The sequence below is a fragment of the Pezoporus occidentalis genome, unplaced genomic scaffold, assembly GCF_034315485.1.
Source record: "Pezoporus occidentalis ecotype Australia unplaced genomic scaffold, CSIRO_AGI_Poc_V1 ctg49, whole genome shotgun sequence".
Classification (NCBI taxonomy): domain Eukaryota; kingdom Metazoa; phylum Chordata; class Aves; order Psittaciformes; family Psittacidae; genus Pezoporus; species Pezoporus occidentalis.
Window position 1 is genome coordinate 3,801,067 of NW_026915824.1, and position 21,572 is coordinate 3,822,638.

A 21,572-nucleotide genomic window follows, 5' to 3' on the forward strand; every position below is an offset into this window, starting at 1 on the left:
ACAGTTAAGAACATCATAACTCCAGAAAAGGGGAAAAAAAGATGATGTTTGATGAGCAGATCAAATGCACAAAATGATAACTTGGTGTTTATCCAAAGGACATTTTCCTTTACCCAGACATGCTTCTTCTCCTTGTTGCTGTCATGATTGATTAGTGAAGCACCAAACAATCCACGTAATTATTCACCAACTGCAGACCATCTGGAGTTAGGAATTTGCAGTCTCTTTCTAGAAATGTATCTGCACGGGGTTTGCTGTATGCTTTTGAGCCTAGTACTTAATCACCACATGTGGGAGGTGTTAACTAGGGAATTGCCTTTCCAGTCTAACTACATTATCATTTATATTGTGCTGTAAATGTCTATAACTTTTAAGATGCTTTACAAAGGGTTAGAAGTGCAACACATGCAATGGCTTATACCCCAAAGAGCATAGAGTTGAAGTGCACAAGCGAGTACCATAAAATAAAAGGCAAATGCTAAGGGGAGAGTGGCTGCTAGAGAGGTAAAGAACAGATGTCAGAATTTTTTTGTAGGAGGAGGTGAGTGAGGAGGAGGGAAGCTGTTCCCATGTGAAAGATGATCTAAAATAGGGAGTGGGCGAAGGAAACAATTTGGAGTTTCTTACAAGTATGTCTGCTGTCCTATCAAGAAGTGTTTGTGCTTTTGAAAGCATAGCTAAATTTGACAGGAAAAATAAACCTTTTCAACATACTAGCGTAAAAAGGAACATAAAAATCCTGCCCATTGCATGTTCTAGACATACTTTGCATTACAAAAGTAGCTCATCACCAAAATAATGCACATTGTACAACCAGAAGCTCTCCAAAACCTCGTAAACTCATCATAAACTGCATCGCTCCTCCTCCAGAGACTGCAAATAACCCAGCCTGAAGAGAGACCTGAAGGTCAAAAACTTGAACAGGACAGTCAACAGTCTGGCTTTGTGGTCATGAGGCAGGAAGGCAGGAGGCTTGTTCCTCAGCTGGGGATAACACAGTGGATGCCAGACTCTGACCATCTTATAGTTAAACCAGGGATTTCACATGTTTTTCACTGTGGTGCTTCACACATGCCCAGTGCATATGCACCTGGGAATAACACACTTTAGCAATACGCCTTTATGGTTGAGACTTCAGAAATTTATTGCTTCAAAATCCAGCAGAGACAGCTCTATCATTATTATTGAAGCTACAAATATGTGTTCATAAGGAGTCATTAAATATGAAAAGACATCTATGTTTGGAATAATGTCTCCTAGCTGGGGGAGCATCCATACTGCTTCATGCACTACTTAGCTTCTGCAGAACTAGTTTCTAGAGCTCTTATGACACATATAGTGAGGATATTGTCTGTACAGTCCGAAGTAGCAAAAGCTGTTTTATTTATCAGTCTTTTTGTACAGTATCTGGTCCTCCTTCCAAGACATGACAACAAGAGCTTTATTTTAAAAAGAGGGGAGATGGATAGATTTTTTGCACATGCAGTTTTCTCACAAAGGTGTGCCACAATGAAAACATATGGGCAGCATCTCTTTGTGCTAATAAACATTATAATGACATGGCCTGTTGTCTGGCAGAGATATGTCAGAGCTTTTAACGGTATGACTAAAGTCTTCTCCTGTTATAATTTGCCCTTGTTACTTACATAAAAAGGACCTTGTTCAGCTGCTGAGACAGGCTGTGGCATTGTCTGGGGGAGCACTAATTGATATGGACCAAATTCATGCCAGGCAGTGTGCTTACAATTAAACAATATAAATGGTCACGATCTAGTGCTGAAATTCATGCCCTGTTTAGACACATGGTACACTGGTGCAGACATAACAACAGCATCTGTAAATTCAGAACTGTTTTCAGATGATGGGGCTACAGAACTGATGGACAGGGGTAGAGCAGTTGAAGTCATCTACCTGGACTTGGGCAAAGCGTTCTGCACTGTCCCACATGACATCCTTGTCTCTAAATTGGAGAGACATCAATTTGATGGATGGACCACTCGGTGGATAAAGAACTGGATGGATGGCCGCACACAAAGAGTTGTGGTCAATGGCTCAATGTCCAGCTGGAGACCAGTAATGAGTGGTGTCCCTCAGGGATTGGTGTTGGGACCGGTCTTGTTTAACATCTTTGTCACTGACATGGACAGTGGGATTGAGTGCGCCCTCAACAAGTTTGCCGATGACACCAAGCTGTGTGGTTCGGTTGATACCCTGGAGGGAAGGAATGCCATCCAGAGGGACCTCGACACACTTGTGAGGTGGGCTGATGCCAACCTCATGAAGTTTAACCTTGCCAAGTGCAAGGTCCTACACCTGGGTCGGAGCAATCCCAGGCACAGCTACAGGTTGGGCAGAGAAGAGATTCAGAGCAGCCCTGCAGAGAAGGACTTGGGGGTGTTGGTCTATGAGAAAATGAACATGAGCTGGCTTCAGTGTGCACTCACAGCCCAGAAAGCCAACCGTATCCTGGGCTGCATCAAAAGGAGCGTGACCAGCAGGTTGAAGGAGGTGATCCTGCCCCTCTACTCTGCTCTTGTGAGACCTCACTTGGAGTATTGGGTGCAGTTCTGGTGTCCTCAACATAAAAAGGACATGGAACTGTTGGAACAAGTCCAGAGAAGGGCCACGAGGATGATCAGGGGACTGGAGCACCTCCTGTATGAAGACAGGCTGAGAAAGTTGGGGCTGTTCAGCCTGGAGAAGAGAAGGCTGCGTGGAGACCTCATAGCAGCCTTCCAGTATCTGAAGGGAGCCTATAGGGATGCTGGGGAGGGATTCTACGTTAGGGACTGTAGTGACAGGACAAGGGGTAATGAGTTAAAACTTAAACGGGAAGTTTAGATTGGATATAAGGAGGAAATTCTTTCCTGTTAGGGTGGTGAGGCACTGGAATGAGTTGTCCAGGGAGGTTGTGAATGCTCCATCCCTGGCAGTGTTCAAGGCCAGGTTGGACGAGGCCTTGGGTGATATGGTTTAGTGTGAATTGTCCCTGCCCATGGCAGGGGGGTTGGAACTAGATGATCTTAAGGTCCTTTGCAACCCTAACTATTCTATGATTCTCTGGCAGATAATGACCAGGAAGCCTCCCTAACACACCTGGACTTCCTCTGGTTTCTCAGGAACTGAACCTGTGGAATAGGAGCCCCCAAGCAGGCTGGAATACTCAATCTCCTATTGGGATGTCAACTACTACCCGTATTTTTGTCCCTCAGATTGCGTCTGGTTTTCTCATTCATTTGTTCACTGTGATGCACTTTAACCTTATCCTTAAATAATTTATCATCCCTTCCCATCTTATGGCATCTTGAGTTTGTTCTCAATAATCTCCATCCTATACCAAATTAATTAAAATAGTCATTAATATTAATCCCAGATCCCTGTGGAATCAGTCTAGATGCTGGGCCACAGACAGTTGCTTAGTGAGCTGATTTTTGTAACCAGTTGCATATGGCTAGTGAAGGTGCAGGAAAATCAGGTGAGGAATGATTCTCATACTGATCCTGTAATTAAGAAAAGGTGAGAAGCAGTAAGTATCAGAGAAGTTGTCATATAGACTTAGCAATGTTTTACGTTCTATCACACTTATTCCCATTTTGTCTCTCAGCTGTCTAGGCAGCTGCTAGACTTAAGTACAGTAAGATAATGTCAGAAAACAGAAGCAAAATATTTTAATCTGGGGACTGCAGAGCTGTGGGTGGTATAAACTGCGGCCTCCTTGGATGAGCCAGGAAGAACTTTCAAAAGAGTGAGAAGCTAAACTATTCTGTTACCAAATTAATGTGCTATCTTTGCTTATGTCAATGGGAGGTTCATCATAGTCTCCAGTGGAGTCAGAGTTTCTGTCTCAGTACTAAAACTTTGCCAGGTTAACAGAATAAGACTAAAAAAGTCACTTGCTGTACATTTTTGTAAACTAGATACACGTAGTTGCTGTATCCCACTCTAGCCACATACCAGCTGCATATTGGGCAAGACTCAAGCATTCATTAGATTCTCCACTTCTTGGTGACTTCATTTCTACTAAATGAGAATCTTGGCATATGAAATGGGTAGATATCCTGGTCTGCTCTGAGCTTGTCTCTAGTCTGGATGATAACAAGACTTTTGAGAACATCATGGCTCATATCTGCACTGCATTTCTTAGATGCAGCCTAAGAAAATCTCTGTCTTCAGAATGAAAGAGGTAGATACTAATACATGGAGTAGCCCATGTACTTCCATTAAAAACTCAGTTTTGTACCACGAGATACTGCTGCTTCATAAATGGTCTAATGATGTTCATTGTCTTAGATGTGATGAAATTCATTCAATATGTTAGGAAAGTGCTTTAACCAGGCTGAAGAGTGATAGAATGATGTGCAGTTGAAAAATCGTGGAAACCGTCTGGTGATACCTTGTCTGATTCAGACCATTCTTCCTTTTTAATTCATACTATTTTTTTTTCATTAAATTAACAGAGGTCCAGCATGAAAAGTAAAGAAGGAAAAGGGAAAGGGAGGCAGAAAGAGTCTTTGCCTCTGTCTGCCAGGTAAGGAGTCCCACCTCTGTTAAGCTTCCAGGATGTTTCTTCCCTAATGCATTTAAAAGTCCCATATACCAGGGAAACAGACCACTGTTGGGGCCGTATCTGGGTTGTGTATCTGCCAAGTCTTAAGAAAAGGGATTTTATAACCAGCTCTACCAAAAACATAGTTTAGAGGAAACCTTCATTACAAGCAGTTGAGGTAATTGGGGGGGAAATGCCCTCATGTTTTCTAGAAGCACCCAGCACTGTCCTTAAAGCAAATTCCATAACTCAATCTTATTTGTAAAGGAGAATTTTTCTTCCCAGAACATAGTAGTATCCTTGGGAAGAAAGAAGAGTTTGTAATCTGACCTAGAGTCAGTAGGTCTGTACTGCACATTCTATATACCCAGTGAGCTATACAGCCACCTCATCAAGCCATGATGAAGCTGTATGACCGCTGACATTTTGTCTGCCCACCCTCTTGTGGGAGTCTGTAGTTTTCAGTGGCATGCTGATCCAGACACATCAGAGATGAGTTCATGCATAAGAGGGCAAAGAAGGAAAGGAAAGTTTTTTAAATTGGGACATTTTCCTACTACAGTCTAAACCAAGAGACATTAACAAATTAATTCATAAACATCACCAGCCACTGACAGTTTCTTGCTGCTTCCAGATTAGACAGAATTCAGACCAGTGATCAAGAGGTGAAGGTTCTCTCATTCATTAACAGCCCTGTGAGCATCAGTTTCCCGAGAGCACTAGGTTTTATAGGAATATCAGGAAATATGCAGTGTTCATGGTGTAGTGTATGCTTAAAATGTTAATGACCTTTCTAGCTTAAATGTCTTTGAGTTACTGTAATTAGACAGCAGAAGACTTTTTAAAGATGCGTTCCTGGAGCAAGTTAAACACTGTTTCTGTTACATGTCATTCTTCAAAGACAGCATCTGAAATACATATCTGAAGTGTGGCATCTGAACAGTTAGTTTATCCCAGACTTCACTGTAACAGCCTTCCCTGAATTTAATAAGGCTGCATTAGAATGAGCAGTGCCCAGGGTAACCTGAGTCAATGAAAAGCAATTTAATTTAGTTTATGGAAGAGGCACATTGTGTGTGTGTATGTGTGTGTGTCCCCACCCCGTAGATTAAATTAAAATCTCTCTTAACTGGATCAGTGCTTTCAGGATTGTGTATCATACTGTGATTGCTATAAAATCTTGTGTAAATTTGTATATTTAGGTCACTATGTATTTGTTCTAAGATGCAAAGATGAGCTAGGCATAAATGAATACACTTCTCTAAGCATACATAAAGATGATTATTTAATTCACAGAAATAAAAATAGGAACAAAATAGCTGAGGTACAAGTGATACAAACAGGATGGCTATGATAGCCTATGTGTATATGCTTTTTATTCTTTGCAGTTCAGTAATACCTTCAATGCCATGTGTACAGGACACACACTAGGAAATCCTGTCACTATTGCACAGTTTGGCTCTTTGGTGATATGGCCTAGTGAAATATGCTGGGCTAGTGCCCAAAAATACAAAAAGGTTATGTCCTGTGCCATGTCCTGATTGGAATTTCACACTGAAACCAAGGGCCAGTGAATGTGATACATTATATGTTGGCAATGGGGAAAGTGAGGATGTCCCAGAGACATCCTAACTTCTCAAGCAAAGAGTGCCCTTGTTAGGCCACAGAGGAAAAGACTTCTGCATCCAGGGTAAGAGTCCAGATAGATACATGAGACATGTTATTAAACATACCAGTACATACTGCGTTTGAATGCTGTCCATTAATCAAGACAATGAAGGGTGGGGCTGTACATCACTATATGAGCATATGGCACAGCACAAACTAGTATTCACAGCAGAGGTCGCTAGCAGAAACCGCCCTTTGCACAGGTAGAGAAGCTGTGTGTTTTAGTATCCTTGGAACTATAAACACTCAGAAATTGCACCAGGATGCATGTTGCACTTTCAAGTTTGTGTTTGATCACATCTTTTATGTCTATTTCATATATTCTGGTTTTTGTGTTAAGCTTTCTGCTGGTATCTTGAATCTTCCTGATATGCAGATGTTAAAATCAAATGCCTGATTGTGGAGGTCAGCATTTGCTATTCTGTGCTTTGGACTATATATCCAAGCAGCATTTTACAGCAAAACTTCCATGTACAGTATGCAGCACTATTGAGAGTTTTAGTTCTTATGGCCTAGAGGGCATCTTTATTTTTTGCTACCAAGGCAACAGTTTAACTTCAGGCAACAACTCATAAAGTAACTGTATATGCTAATAAGAGATCTAGTTTCTTAAGAAAACAAACCTATTTCACACTATGATTAATTGTAAGAATAAATCAATACCAGAATTGTAAAGCTAAACATAATCTCTGTAACACAAAATTTATTTTGTCTCCAATAAACTGAGTTCATGTTTCAGAGACAAATTAAAAACCAACAAGCTTGACTTCCCTAGGAGTAGAAAAAAGGTCAGGAGGAAAATGAGATTTATTGAAACAGATGTCCATACTTATAAGTAGGCTTAGAGGGACAATATATCACAACTGTATTCCGTGTTTGTTCATCAGAAATTGCCTCACAATTCAGAGTATGTAATTCCAGGTGTTGTTAACATCTGTACATACTATAAACAACTAATATATAGTTTAATGATACCTTCTGCTGTTTGGAATTGTTCTTGATTAAGTTTGATCAGCCATTTTGGAAGACATATAAGTTTCATGTATTGCATATGCCTGGCCTGATTTTCCATTCTGTGAAATTCACAGATAGAAAATGACAAAAACCCTACAATGTGCTGGGAGAAGGCAAATAAGTTAAATAGGAAATAAGAGTCTGGAATACTGCAGTGTGTTTGTGCATGAAAAAGACAGTGGTGCTTATCTGGGGAAGCAAATCCCAGAAGGTATTTATTGCTGAAATTGGTCTGTGAGTCAGAGCTTTTGCTGCTAGTATGACATACAGCCACACTGCTCATGAGTCTCTAATTTATAATTTTTTCCATTTTATTTGTGAAGTTGATCTTCCAAACCCATCCTGTGTGTCTTGCATAGGGCTTGATCAATGTTTAAGAGATGCTGTGGGCAGTCCTTAGGGAAGCCTAAGTACTGGGAGGGGCACAACAGTGTTGGTGTGTTTGATGGTGGTGGTATGGGGCTGCTTGCTGTGGGATGTGGAAGGATCCTGGTGCAGTGGCAAAACCCCAGGCAGTGTGCTGGTCCTGGCACTCTGAGCTTGTGCTGTGTGCTGCCTGGATTCTGGAGACAGGAGGCTGGAAGGCCAAGGCACAACAGGGCTATAGGCAATGCAAGATCACAGTGTAACATGGAGAGCTGTATGGAATGGGGAAATAAGACTGAGATGTAGCCTTATGGTTGGTCTGCAGAAAGGTAGTTGAAATACCTGTTTGGTTTCCATTCAGGAAAATATTTCCCAGCCCTGCTTTAAAGAGTGTATTTCCATGGCTAGACAGAAGCACTAATTAAGAGCTTTGAAATTTCTGAAGCCTAGTTATATCATTCTATAGCCATCAAGGGTTATATTAGGAGCTATTCTGTGTGAAGAAGTGACTCTCAGTGAAAGAAAGCCATGGTACAAACACACACATGCGCAGAGCAGTGACATCATCTTAGCATTAGCAAGTGCCTCAAAGTCAGAAGTCTTATTGTGAGTGTAGATTTGGTAGAGCTTCCCAAGGAAAAAAGGCTTTTAAGCCATCACACTGAGTTTGATGTTACAGTAATTTCCTAAGTCAATGACTCCCTGGCCTCTTACACAATAATTGCAGTGCTGCTGCCTTCTTTTTTATCCCAGCTGCTGCTTCCTTTTGCATACTTCTGCCCACATACTCCATGGAAGAATGTCTTTGTGACTTGTATTTTTCCTATATTATTTCAGATAGGGCTAAGGCAAAGATAGCAGTAATAAACAGAAAGAAAATTGCAGTATATATGTGTATTTGTATAAAAAGTTTCTTCTAAAACACTGTCTTAAGCTACTCTTGTCTAGAGCTAGTATTCAGCTTAATGGCTCCCATCCTCTCTTACTTTGCTCCATGTCTTCTGCAATGAATGAGCAAGTTCTTTCAGAGACAAGCAATATTCCCATCAATAAAACAACTGTCACAACTCTTCAGTATGTCCAGTTCTTACCCTGGTTTACTGTTCAGTAGAAAAAATGAAACAAAACAGGAAGACAACTCTGGGTCATCCCCTTTGGATCATTTTCCCCATCCTGTTTTATTTAAGAAACCTGAGTATAACTTTTGTAGGAGTAGGTAGACAAATATATTAAAACTTAATAGCACAGACATAACAGGGACAGATGATGCGGAGTGTGGGCTGAATGTTCATGCTCTCTTCTTTGTTGGAAAACCTTTAAAAGTCACCAAGTAGCAGAAAAATAGTAAGAAAGTTCAACAGCAAAAGACAGGCAGCCAATTTCTGAAAATATACTTGAAATTTATAATCATGTTCAACCAGCATCTCTGCATACATACTCACCCTGAGAGCCCTACTGTATTACTTTCTGAATAATCATCCATCTCAGCCTGGCTTCTGCAGGAGGATCCAGACCCTGAATAATTCACCTTCCCACCACGTTACAGTCTGTGCTAATGTCTTCATCGTGATGTTTATATGAGAACATCTGAACAGAAGATCCACTGCTCTCCTCACCTGGGATCTCCCATGCAGAACCTTCTCTAGTCAATTCAGCTTGCAAACATATTTTCCAACTCAGTATCAGAACCCTGTCCTAATTCAACTTGTGTTTCCTTCTGGTAAAAGAAAGTTCTAGGGCAGGTATTCATTAAAGACTCTCTGCACCAAATATTGTCACAGTCCCATAGTATGTGACAACTTTTTTTCAGATTCTTTATGCTGTCCATACAACCTTTCTTCTTTTGGAGTGGAGTTTAAGCACTACCTTTCCTAAGTACTCCATGAAGTCCCAGACCCTCTCAGTGTACTGTGGTAAATGGAAAGTATCCCACTTTCCCTGAAATGAATTTGGGATTCTTAGGTTTGATTCTTCTAAAAATTCTCATAGTCACTGAGTCCTAAACAAAGTTTAACAGGAAACATGTGACCACTATAATTGACAATGTCCTTTGGTCTATGGCAAAACACAACTACAGTAGAGAGATCATCAAAACATCTGCCTGTGTTTTCCTCTGTTTTACCCCACAGACACTAGATTAAAGGTATTTGTCTTGTTAGATCCATCTCTGTTGCCAAATCAATTGTTCCAGATACAACTGCTCTGAGGATCATGAGCAATGATTCAGTTAACATTCCTTTGAAAAGTTTGCAGATAGCCTTTGAAATTAACCTGTAACAGCTAAACTAGTATTTCTCTCCATCCTGTTCAAATTTTGACTTCTAATGAGTCAGAAGTAGCTCTTCCTAAAATAAACATATGGATTCTGGATGAAGAAAATACCAAAGTATTTATTTTTAACTCTTTGGGGGAAATACACATATTTCACCTTCCTCTTCTCACAAGTCCTTTGCTAAAGATAATAATGCTTTCATTTCAGTAAGACAAAGAAGATAGGTTCAAAGAGGGGACATGAAGCTGAATACCAGAAGAAAGGTAATTATTGAAATAATAAACAAAAAAGGTCTTTGTTCAGAAGCTGAAGTTTTTTATAATATGTTCTGCTGAGCAGGCTTAGCTTGGGGGTTTTTGTGATTGTTTATCTTGATTCCAAAACTCTGGACAATATGTGCATGTTATATATGATGTGTTTATACCTTATTTTTTAACTGAAGGGAAATAAAATAAGCTTCCTCATTTAATTCTTTATGTATGTATTTCTCTTAATATATGATAACATACCTGTGGGGGTTTGCTTTTGTTTTTTTTTTTTTTACAAGAATTAATATTTCCTGTGATTAAAAGAGTGTCTTGATGTTATTTGCATCATTGTCTGGTTCAGAATTGGACCAGTGCTGAGAAGTCCTGCTTAGACATGAGTCTCAAATTTTGAACGTGACTGTTTTAGTGATTTCAGTTGCTACTGATCTGCATGCAGAGACAAGATTACTAGAGAATTGAAAATTTGACATTTATCTCCTCATATAAACAGGATGATTTATTCTTTAAATCAAAGTAACCTACTTTGGTTATTCTTAAACCTTTTTTTTTCAGCTTTTCAGCATCTGATTAAGGTGTTTTTTTCTTTAGCAAAGGAATTTTACGTTCAGTGAGTTTAAATTTACTCAGTCCTGGCCTTAGAAACTGCAATTTCTGCCTAGAAAGTTATCTTTCTGAAAATAAAGGTTGACTGCCAGTAGAAACCATGGGTAAATCTTAACAGATGGCAGTACGTGCTGCAATCTTATGAAATTCCTGCCCATGACTGTAGATACAACTTACTCTGCATAGTTTCTGGGAGCTGTGCAATTTGGTATGAATATATATTACATGGAATTAGTTCTGCCTAAAAAGAAGAGCTTGTGTGAACTGACATGGTAATATAAGTGCATGTTTTCTTACATGTGCCTGAACCTTGGACAAAATTCCATTAAGCCTGATATTCAATACAAGCAGCATAAGTGTCCAATGCTTCCTGACATGGCCCTAGTGATAGTGTCTCTGAGATGATTCATAGAGTCATAGAGTCATAGAATAGTTTGGGTTGGAGGGGACTCATGTACACATGTACATGAGCTGAGCCTGTTGCAAAGGTCATTTATACTGAGATCTATATGCAGATGGACAGAAGCATCTGTGAAAAATCTGGTCAACAAGAGAGCAAGTAAATGCCAAGGGATAACTTGGTACTGAGTTACTTGCCCTTTTTAAGGAATGTGACTTGTTCTACACTGCTAGGATTCTGTTATGTTCTGTGTCCCCAACAGAAGGTTGGGGTAATGTAAAATTACCTCATGTGGCCTCTGGAAAGATTATTTTATAACAGCTATGCTACCTGGATTGTTGGCAAGATCCTACTCTACCAGGTAGTGTGGCAGCTAGACTGGAACAACTGTGTTTCACTTGCTTTTGTTCTTTGGGAATGATTTCTGGCTAGCCGCAAAACAGTTGGATCTAACTTGCCAAGCTAAAATATAGTCAGTCTCAACTCCAGAGAAAGCTTGGGTGGATTTTCGGAATATTCTTGATTCAGCAGAGCTGTGTGTCAAACTTTTTTGTTTTGTGAAATATGAGGGAACACTGAATACAGAAAAACAGATACTAGTTGAAAGCAGCATGAAAATTCTAGTGTGTGAGGAAAAGTTTTAAATGCCTAACTAACCCCTCCGCAAACTAAGTAGTTGCTGACTAGCATAGAAGAGTTAATTGCAGCGTGCTTTCCAGAAAGTAAGACCTTTTTAATACCTGCAGGTGTTCAGTAGATTCTTTTGTATCAGCTAGTCATAAGGGGTAACATGATTCTCCACGATTTCCTTTTGAGTGGAAGTAGACAGCGTGTAGGGCAATAGAGAAGATTAATAGCTAGATCTTTACTGGAAAGAAAATGAACACCACACTGAAATGGCCTTTTATCTATTTGGAAGTTCAAACTGAGCTCCAGCAGGGCTCTAATCTGCCTTTGAACTTAAACTGAAACACTCAAATCAGAGCCACTTTGTACGTTTGGCTCATTGCTTTGCAGCTGAGTTTCAGCCCCATCCTGTTGGAAATCCTCATGCCCCATTGCTCTCTGCCTGGTGAGGTCAGGTGCAAGATTGTCACTGCCAGATACTGCAATCAACCTTTTCTTGGCAGCTCTCAGTAAAAGCTAGCTACTGGCTGTTTCCTGTGACTGAATGAAGTCAGTGCTTGCTGCTGCTGCTGCTTTTTTTCAGGCTTTAATGCTTTTCATCAAGAGTTTTCTTTTCATTAAAAAGACTACTATGGCAGCACAAGTAAAATATTCAAAGAACTTTAACTAAGGAAGAGATTTCAAATGCTCAGTGTCTCAGAGTCATAATGAGGACAATGGCCAGTGCATTCAGAAGCTAGTCTGAGGCAATGCTTTTGCTGCTCTACTTGTGGGCCTATTAAATCATTTGAAGGGGACTGCATTCCTGCTGCTGCATCCTCACTTACTCTTTTGGAGAAAGAAGGGGGTGGGTGAAAGACGCCCTCCTCCCCCTCAGTTACACTGCTTATGTTGAGATATCTTTGAACAACATTTCTGACCACAAGAAACCCTTCTTGTATCTTCAGATGTCCAATGTTTTTAGAAAATGGGTTAATAGCACTAACTACAATGCTGCCAGTACACACTTTAATAAAAATGGAGCCTATGCTTAATTCCTCATAATGTTCTTTTTATTGACCTAAATAGCTACCATTAAAAATCTCCAGACAAGTGTACAGCAATGCTCCCCTTTTCAATGTTGTGGTATCACCTAAAGACAGGAAATCTACGAGTAACCACGACCTGACCCATGAGTAACCAGGACCCGGCCCACAGAAGGCGTCTAAACAAAAGAGTCATACAAAGGTCTAGTTGATTCTTTAAAGTAAATACAGTGATCTGTAAATTGCGACATCAGCAGGAGTTACAGAGACTTCAGCCTCTCTTCCCTCCATAAGACTGCTCTTAGAATTTCCCCAAAATAATTGCCGTTAGAACCAAAGCATAACTGTTTTGAAAACCACAGCTCCTCTTTCAAAAACTGTCAGCCAGGAAGAATTCAGCAAAGCCCTTGACAAGTTGTTCCAGTGCTTAACTATTATCACTTGCAGAAATAGCACGTTATTCCCTATCTAAACCAGTCCATCTTCACCTTTTAGCCAGTTACACTCATGCCTGCTAATCCAAACAGCCTTTTACTTCTCTTGTTTTACTACTCACAGAGAGGGGTTAAATTGCTTCTTAACCTTTTCCATTGTAAGCTTTTAGTTTTTCACTGATGCAGGGCATTTTGTAATCCTTTAAACTTTCTCATGGCTTTTCTCTACATTTTTGTCACCATTTTCAATATCCTTCTTGAATTGTCAATACCAGAATTGGAGATAATCAGCCCATAACTGAGCAAGAATGCCACATGAAGGGGTTATACACGCTTTCTGCTCACACTAGGTTCTCCTTGTTATGTTTCCATTATTTTGCATGTGGTGATGCTTTTCAAAAAAGGAAAGTTAGAAATATGGGGATTTGCATTTCTGTCTGGAAGATGTCCCTTTTCCATGTGGAGGGGCATCTTCCCTAAAAACTAAACCAAAAATGGGCAACTAAGCCAGAGATGGAATAAAGTAGATTTTTGGTTTAGTTGGCTGGTTTATTTTTGTTTGTTGCTTGATTCACCCTTTTTTTTTTGGAGCTCTTTTGCCTTAGTTACTTTTTTATACCTCCTACAATGTGGCATCTTCACTAACATGATAGAAGTTGTTAAGGATAACACAGCAAAATTATGTGTCAGTTTAGACATCAGTCAAGCTGAAATTAAAAACACTGAAATTACTCATTTTGTAGCCCATATACACATATGTCAGCAAGGGATCTAAGTAAGTGTGTATGTGGTTTTAAATAAACCCCAGAATCTTAAGTTTCCTTCTATTGTTTTCTGCAGAAGCATGATTGTTTTAGTGATATTTGGGAAATGTTAACTTGTGTTATTTGGGAATCAGCCATGAAAATAACCTGACGCATCTGTAGCACAAATAGGAATTCTAGTACTCCTCTGCAGTTAAACTGGGCTGAGGTGGTAATCTAAGAAAAAGAGTTTCAAAACTGTATGAAGATACAATAGGACAGTAAAAATCACTAAAGTTGGGGAATAAGGCTGAAATGAAAATCAAGAGAATAGGTTCAGTCTCCTAAGAGGGTACTACTCAGCGGTTGAAATTAATTCAAATAAACTGATCAGGTGGGAATTAATTATAAAGAGAAAGAGATATAGATCGTTTGTATGAAGGGTTATAGCTGTATCAGCAATTTCGAAGTTTGTATTTCTCTTTCGAATAGAGGGGGAATGGGTGAAACTGTCAAGAGAATTGCTAGAATGAAGCCATTTGGAAAGAGAGAGAGTGAAAAAAATAATTCTTCAGCCATTACTACAGAAATTGGCAAAAAGTCTGGGAAAGTGTCATTGTAAATAACCTGAAAGCTCCAGGGTAGATTATTTTGCTCATGGACGTATGGATTTTAGAATTTTCTTTTATCCTTTCAGGTCTTGGTCATGTCATAAGCATTTTGGTTTCTGGTTTCCTTATGATGACATTCTCACCATGTCCAAGAAGGAGATTTTAATAATGATTTTTTCTCTTGAACTTTGTGAAGATGATCTTTGAGGAAATACTAAAAAAATGTGGTATTGTAGAAGCACATGCAGAGGAAGTATGTGGAGCAACCACCCTCCTTCTGTATTTGTTGTTCTGACGCTAGATGTCTTTTAAGAAAGATGTTTATTAAATCTCATTCTCCCTTTCTACATCCACAGTAAAAACAATGCATTTACATTCTTTTGTTTGCGTATGTGTGCTGAATGTGCCTGGATGAGCATTACTGAACTACTGCATAAATTTTGGGAGCTCTTGTTGTAAAGACAGGCCTTTAATTTCTACATTGTAAAGACAGCCTGAATGTGAGTTTAGGGGGAGTTTCATGAGGTGATTTCTGCCTGCATATTGCAGAAGGAGGTTCTGCAAAGGTCAGCATGGGGAAAACCCAAAGCAGCTACTGCTGCTGTTGCAGAAATCTTCAGGTGATCTGTATACATTGTAGTCAGACCATCTTGGAAGGGCTCTCAGTTCACCCCATTCCCTGTCTGTGGAGGAGGGCTCCTTTGACTCTCTTGCCATATGGAAACCTTGTTGGACTTATCGCTGAGGAGTCTTCACTCAACTTTAAAATAAAAGGTCCCTATTGAACAAAACTGCAGGCAGTGGGAGTAAGGATGAGGAGACTGGGAACAAAAGTCCTGAAATACCTTCAACATGTTGATTTTGTATTTGTTCCAGTGCAGATCACAGAGAAGCTGTTGTCATTTTATTTAGAATTGGGTTTTGGCTTTTGAAAAATGAGTGAACTTCCACAGAAAACTGCCTGCACACAGAAAGCTCATTGGGACTACTAAGGTGGGTGCCTTATTGGCAGCCTCACGGAGAGGATTTAACAGCAAAGCTGCAGGGTCAGTCTGACCATGGTTCTGAAGATGTCAGTGCGACTTGTTTTGTACCCACCTGAAGAATGGCATTCACCAATGCTTTCAGACCAACCTCAGTGAAAAGCATTATGTTTAGGTCTAAAAATTACAGGGAATTAAATACAACCAAATTTCAGCACTGTAAAAAAAAAAATACACTCTCACAGTTATAACCCAAACCATTCCAGATGTATATAAAGTTTGATTTTAATTGGCTGTAACTTCAGGAAAGTTGATATGGTCTGGTTCGTTATGTTATTTTAGAAAACAAATGCAAAATGTTTAGTTAACTGTAAGCAGCTCTGAAACTTGCCTACTGTAACCCATAATCCTCTGATATTTTTAGATAAATGCTTTTAGACCAGACACCATGAATGCAACAGATTATACTTAGCCTTCTGTGGTTTCTTAGCATAAAAATAATCTAGGACTAAACAAATAGTAACGGGAAAAAACCCAAACCAAACAAAACCAGAGAAATGTAGTATTCCTACAACTTGAAGAATTGCATCATGGCATTAAAAAAGTTCATGCTTTCATTTTTATTTGTTATATGGAACTTTTTTTCGCAAGGATCATCTAACACTGCTAGAACTAATGTGCCATCTTGTCTGTATGATACTAAAATATCCCTGAGTAGCTAAGTACAGCTGCTTCTCACAGAGATTCACAAAAAAACCCCAAAGTGATCCTTTATCCAGCTTACATTTTAAAAAGGCTGGACTTGCTCCCTTGAATAACAAGGAGAACATCTAGCAAAACAGGATAAAAATTTATGAAAACGCTCTCAATGCCTATAATGCCAAAATTCTGAAGATGCCGTCAATGACTCTGCCATCACTAACATGAATCAACGATTCATAATACTAAAAGATACATTTTATACATTTCTGATCATCAGTCTTCTGTGCCCTATTATGTATTTTTCCTTTCTTAAAGGTTTTTTTTTCTTTTTTGGTTTTATTCCCTCCTTTGCAACTCTTAGAAATGATCCAGTCATCATAACATGAACTCATTGTTTCCTTTTCCCAAAACCTAAATTTCTACTACAAATCTCCTGCATCTGTGTTTCTGCATAATTAGCTGAAAGTCTCATTTTTCATTTAAAAAAAACTAAATGCTTCTGCTCATTATGGTTGTCAAAGATATCTTAAGAATATAAAACTCAAATGCTTTGTGTCCAAAATGAATGTTAAAAAATTTCCAAAGTTCAAGAATTCTCATGTTTTTAAGCCAACTTTTGTATGTTAGGCACCTTTTATTCATATTTTAGTGGTAGTTCATATTTAGTGGTACTGCACTCAGAAAAAATAAAGCTTATCAGAGCAGCAGCTCCATGAGTAAATGTTAGAAAATTTGAATGCAGAAACATAGATCTAGGATTATATCAGCCCTTGGGCCTGGAAAGGGGTTTCTTTTTACCTACACAGATTTCTGTTTGAGAATTTCCATCCTCCAGAAAAACAGATGTAGAAACAGAAGGCACTCAATGCGGCTAAAATTGCTTTTTAACCTAATGCAACTATTTATCTTTGGTGAATTTAAAAGGTACCAGAGACGTGGATCAGTACATACCAATACAAAACATGTCCATTAAATATATGCTCCAAAAGGGGAGTGGAAAATTTTCCTTTGAAAATACTAAGTATGAACAAATTTATCCAACATGTGGAACTGAGAAATTGTTTTATTACTGTCTCATCACAGCCTACCGCATGCCATAATAGGCATCTATATATGACCTCACTTATCCTGCTATTGTATATTTCCTATTTATGTTGAAATCTCCTTACAGTAGCCACACAGGTTTTCTGCTTCACTGTCTAAACCATGCATGATTTCATCTTTTGGAAACATTCACAGGAAACACACATTTTCAGTATAAAATGGGCCTAATGTGCCTAATCTAATTACGGACTTAAGGTCTAGCATATGAAATACAGTGAAACATTTTAAATTCTATTAATATACATGGGAATGCAACTGTAAATTAGGTATAAATGCAAATTGAAGGTATATAAGAAATCTTGGGCAGGATGATCCAAGTTTTAGGCAGGCACAACATTTTCATGGTACAGTTAGTGGAGGCCTGTGAGATGGTAGCTGGTTAAGCTGCCACTACTTCAGTACAGTGTCACACATCCTAAAGAACTCTAAGGTACTTTACAAGCTACAAAGATTCAAAAACCCAACGAAATATGCTTTCCCCTGGCAAAACAGAAGGCAGTGAGTGGCCATGCAGCACACTTCTTATTCCAATGCTTACAATGTTGTGCACAGCGTCAAAAGGCTTTCATTTTGTTTTCCCTGGCACAATTATTTTTCCTCATAATTAACTCCACTGGCTATTTAAAAGTTTAGCTTGATTTACTGTGGCACAGAACCAGTTTCAAAACAGATCTGACTGAAAAGTTACTCCCTTAGTTACCCATCTGGGTTACAAGAAAGAAACAGTAAGAAACACCAGCAGAGTATCAGTACTATGCTCAAGTCCATTCTGATGCCCAGCCTGATGAAACAATGAGTTGACTGAGCAGAAAACATTGACAAAATAAAGCAATTCACTCATTTAAATCTTGAAATAAAAATTCTAGTGTCTTTCCTCTCATCACTTTCAAACAACTCACTTGTGTGTCTTTTCTGTGGAATAGACTCAGATTTTCCAAAGCCTTTAGGTGCTAAAGTCATCATGAAAAACACACAGGGCTCTGGTCCCTGGAGCAATTTCCTCAGTCTTCCTATCCATAACCAAGCATCTACACATAAAATAGTAGAAACCCAAATAAAACACTGCCAGGAGTCATATTTTGATTATGCCGATCTGCAAATGCACCACTGTAAGTCTGATCTGCAGAACCGAAGTTCAGCTCTTGTCAGGTCAGTGTTTGGTTTACTGATTAATTTTTCAACAAAATGTTCACCTCAAGTTCTTAGAATGGTTTTAGGCAGTAGAACAGGGACTCAACTGTACTCTGGAGTACTGGTGAGGCATGTAAATGCCATTAGTAATGCATTACACTTAACACTGTGTGTTAAACTTAAATTCAAAAGAATATTCAAATAAATAACGTTTATTATGAAATTACTTGTTGACAAAAGCATAGAATCATGTCATTTTTTTTTTTCTCAGCTGACTGTGGAATTCACATCCCTTGAAGTGGCACACAAAATTGCCCCAAAGCTTTTAACAATGTTTATAAGACAAGTAGAAATTAAAAAAGCTCCACAACAACAAACATGATACTTGATATAACACCGTTATTCTGTGCTTGCTTTTAATACTTTGCATCAAGGAAAATAATTATTCACCATTTGGAGAGGGTGATAGTTAAATCCACCCTCAGTATCTCATAAGATTTGACCACATGCTTTCAGTTCTCCTAGTGTTACCTACCTTTGGTTGTGTTGGGGCAGGCTGGCTCCCTGACATACCCTGCAGTCCTGCTTTTATCACCAGGCTCTGCTTGGTTACTGCTGGCCTGTTGCGTCTATGTTTCCTCTGCAGGTAGTCACAGTGCAAAAGGCTAGGAAGAGGGTGTCAGTCTGATGACCCATCATGGTGGGTCAGCACACTGTTGGTCCTTGCAGACCTGATGGCTAGGGAATATCCTTGTTCCAATAGGAGAGAGGGAGATTTTAGTCTATTTATACAAAGGCTGATATTTTCAGGACAATGTAGCAGCAAATAAGGAAGGGAAGGGATGCAGAGATACTAAGAGTCAAGGACTGAATGAGTTTCCAAAAAGCAATTAAGGATGGCAATTATTATCTGATATTTCTGTGAGATTATAATGGCCTAAAGACAAAGATATAAAAAAAATATAATTTCATAGACATCTTTCCTTGGTGTGATAGTGATTATGCTGCATAGATCTTACTGACTGTAGTAGGAGTTAGGAAACTCTGGGGTGTGGAGCTCTTAGAAGAAGTATTTTACAGTTTCTCTTGAAATACGTGTAGAAATGTGTACTACAGAAATCTTTCTCTTGTTATATAATTTTATTGTTAAAATATAGCAGTCACCCTTCTCCACAGTGCAGTGGAGTTGGCTGCTTTTTTGATGTCTACAGACCATCAGACAGACCAATGCACTCAGGTTCTTTGCATGAAGAATTCCTTGGCCACGGATGCTTCTGTAATTACTGCCCTATTGTAAAATGAGATTGTGCATACCTGTCTGAAGTGTGAAACACACAATCTTCTTTGACTTTTCTAGGCCTTGATGAAAAAGGAGCCACATACTGCTTCAGTTCCCATATCTGAGGGATTAATGAGGTTATTTCTTAAGTGTTAACACAAGTTATGATTGATCTGGAAAAGTAGCATAGAAGTATCACCTTATTTTGTGAACAGAGTAGGGCAGGAGCCTGGCTTGCATTTAGAAATGCAAATTACAAATATGAACACAAATACAGATCTATTATGTTGGAAATTTTCTTTGAGTTGTAAATATATTCATGTAATAAAAAAAAAGGGGGAAACTGACCTCATTGACACTTCTAGTGTGGTTGCCTACATTATGAAAAGGAGGTGACTAAGAGAGGTATGACACAGGTCTCTAAAAGGATAGAAGGCTCAGAGAAAGCAGGTAGGCAGTGATTAGTCACTATGTCTTACAGCACAAAGCTTCTACACTCACACAATCAAGTGACTTCAAAACAAACAAAAGGAGGTAGTTGTGCAGGCAACACAGAGTGAGTTGGGGCAGTTTGGTAATTCATGACATTGGGAAGTCAAAGAACTGAGAGTGACAAATTCCTACAGGAGGCAGGTCAGTCAGTGGCTATTAAAAGTTTTTTCAGGTGGAGTTTTCAGTTTGGGAAGTTCTGAAGTGGTTAGGATAACTGTTCTGTCATTTCTCCCTTAGATAAATGCGAATGGCCACTGGTGAAGAGTGGATAGATAGTACTGGAGGGATTTCCAGCTGCTTTTATTTCCCTTTTTCCTGAACTTTGTGGTTTTCCATAACTTAATCCATTCATAACACTGAAAAAATTTATTTTCATGGCATTTTATTGGCTTTTGTCATCCAATGGAATTATCTCAATTAGACCACTACATGGGCTCTCATTTTGCCTGTGCACTGACATTTGTGATGAGGTAGAGGGACTATCCTGACAAAGTCACTCTTACCTTGAGCAACTGTTGGATGCTCTAGATCTGTTTATTCTAGAATAAGTCTTCTTATAAAGTGAGAGCTGTGTTTAGTAGCAGCAAACACTGATTCAGATTTTAAAAGCCCAGCTGAAGTAGGCTCAAATACCAAAATTTCTGCAGATGCTGTGATTTTTAAATTTGTGCTGTAAACTCGCATGATTTTGTCATGAGTTCCAATCCAGAAAGGAATTCAGGATTCTTTCTTGTGATGTTGAACGGTGAGTGATGGATTAGCGATTTTCTAATGCTACAGAGGTGTTGCTAGATTTTCTAATGCCATGGAGGTGTTTCTAGAGTGGATGGAATATTTTTCTCAACTTCTAAGGACAGCTTCATTTGCAGATTAAAGAACTCTTTCAAAATGAAGTGAATCACTTGGTAGTTAATAATAGCTTGGCAGTAGGTAGTAATAGGTAGTAGTTTTCAGAATGAGCAATGGCAGAAAAACTGAAGGGGAACTTGTTCTCACCTATAGGGCTTTTGCTCCCAGCTACTTAATTTAGGTGCAGAAAATTAAATGTTGACTGTCCATGAAAATGTATGGTACAAGCTAAATATTGGGTGCACACTGGACAGAAGATATGTTAAGTACTTACTTCCTGCAAGGTTGATTTTTAGCAAGTCTGCATGCTCAAATATGGAAGTTAATTACTCAGCATCATACACTTTAATGCGTGGCTGACCTTCCACAAAGCTCCAAAAGCAGCTCTGGGTATCTTTATGACGTACATGTTCCCCCAGCTTCCAGGCTTAACATGAACCCAGGAAATGGTAAA

At 39.1% G+C, this 21,572-nt stretch overlaps 1 protein-coding gene and 1 long non-coding RNA gene across 2 annotated transcripts in view; both read left to right on the forward strand.

The window, feature by feature from the left end:
* EMCN (endomucin) overlaps nt 1-21,572 on the forward strand; it is a 434,433-nt gene that overhangs the window by 54,831 nt on the left and 358,030 nt on the right. The gene's annotated exons all lie outside the window — the stretch shown is intronic.
* LOC134173044 (uncharacterized) overlaps nt 1-21,572 on the forward strand; it is a 75,191-nt gene that overhangs the window by 38,121 nt on the left and 15,498 nt on the right. Inside the window, exon 2 of the long non-coding RNA XR_009968109.1 lies at nt 4,460-4,528. This is a non-coding gene — a long non-coding RNA (uncharacterized LOC134173044). The remainder of the gene's footprint in view (nt 1-4,459; nt 4,529-21,572) is intronic.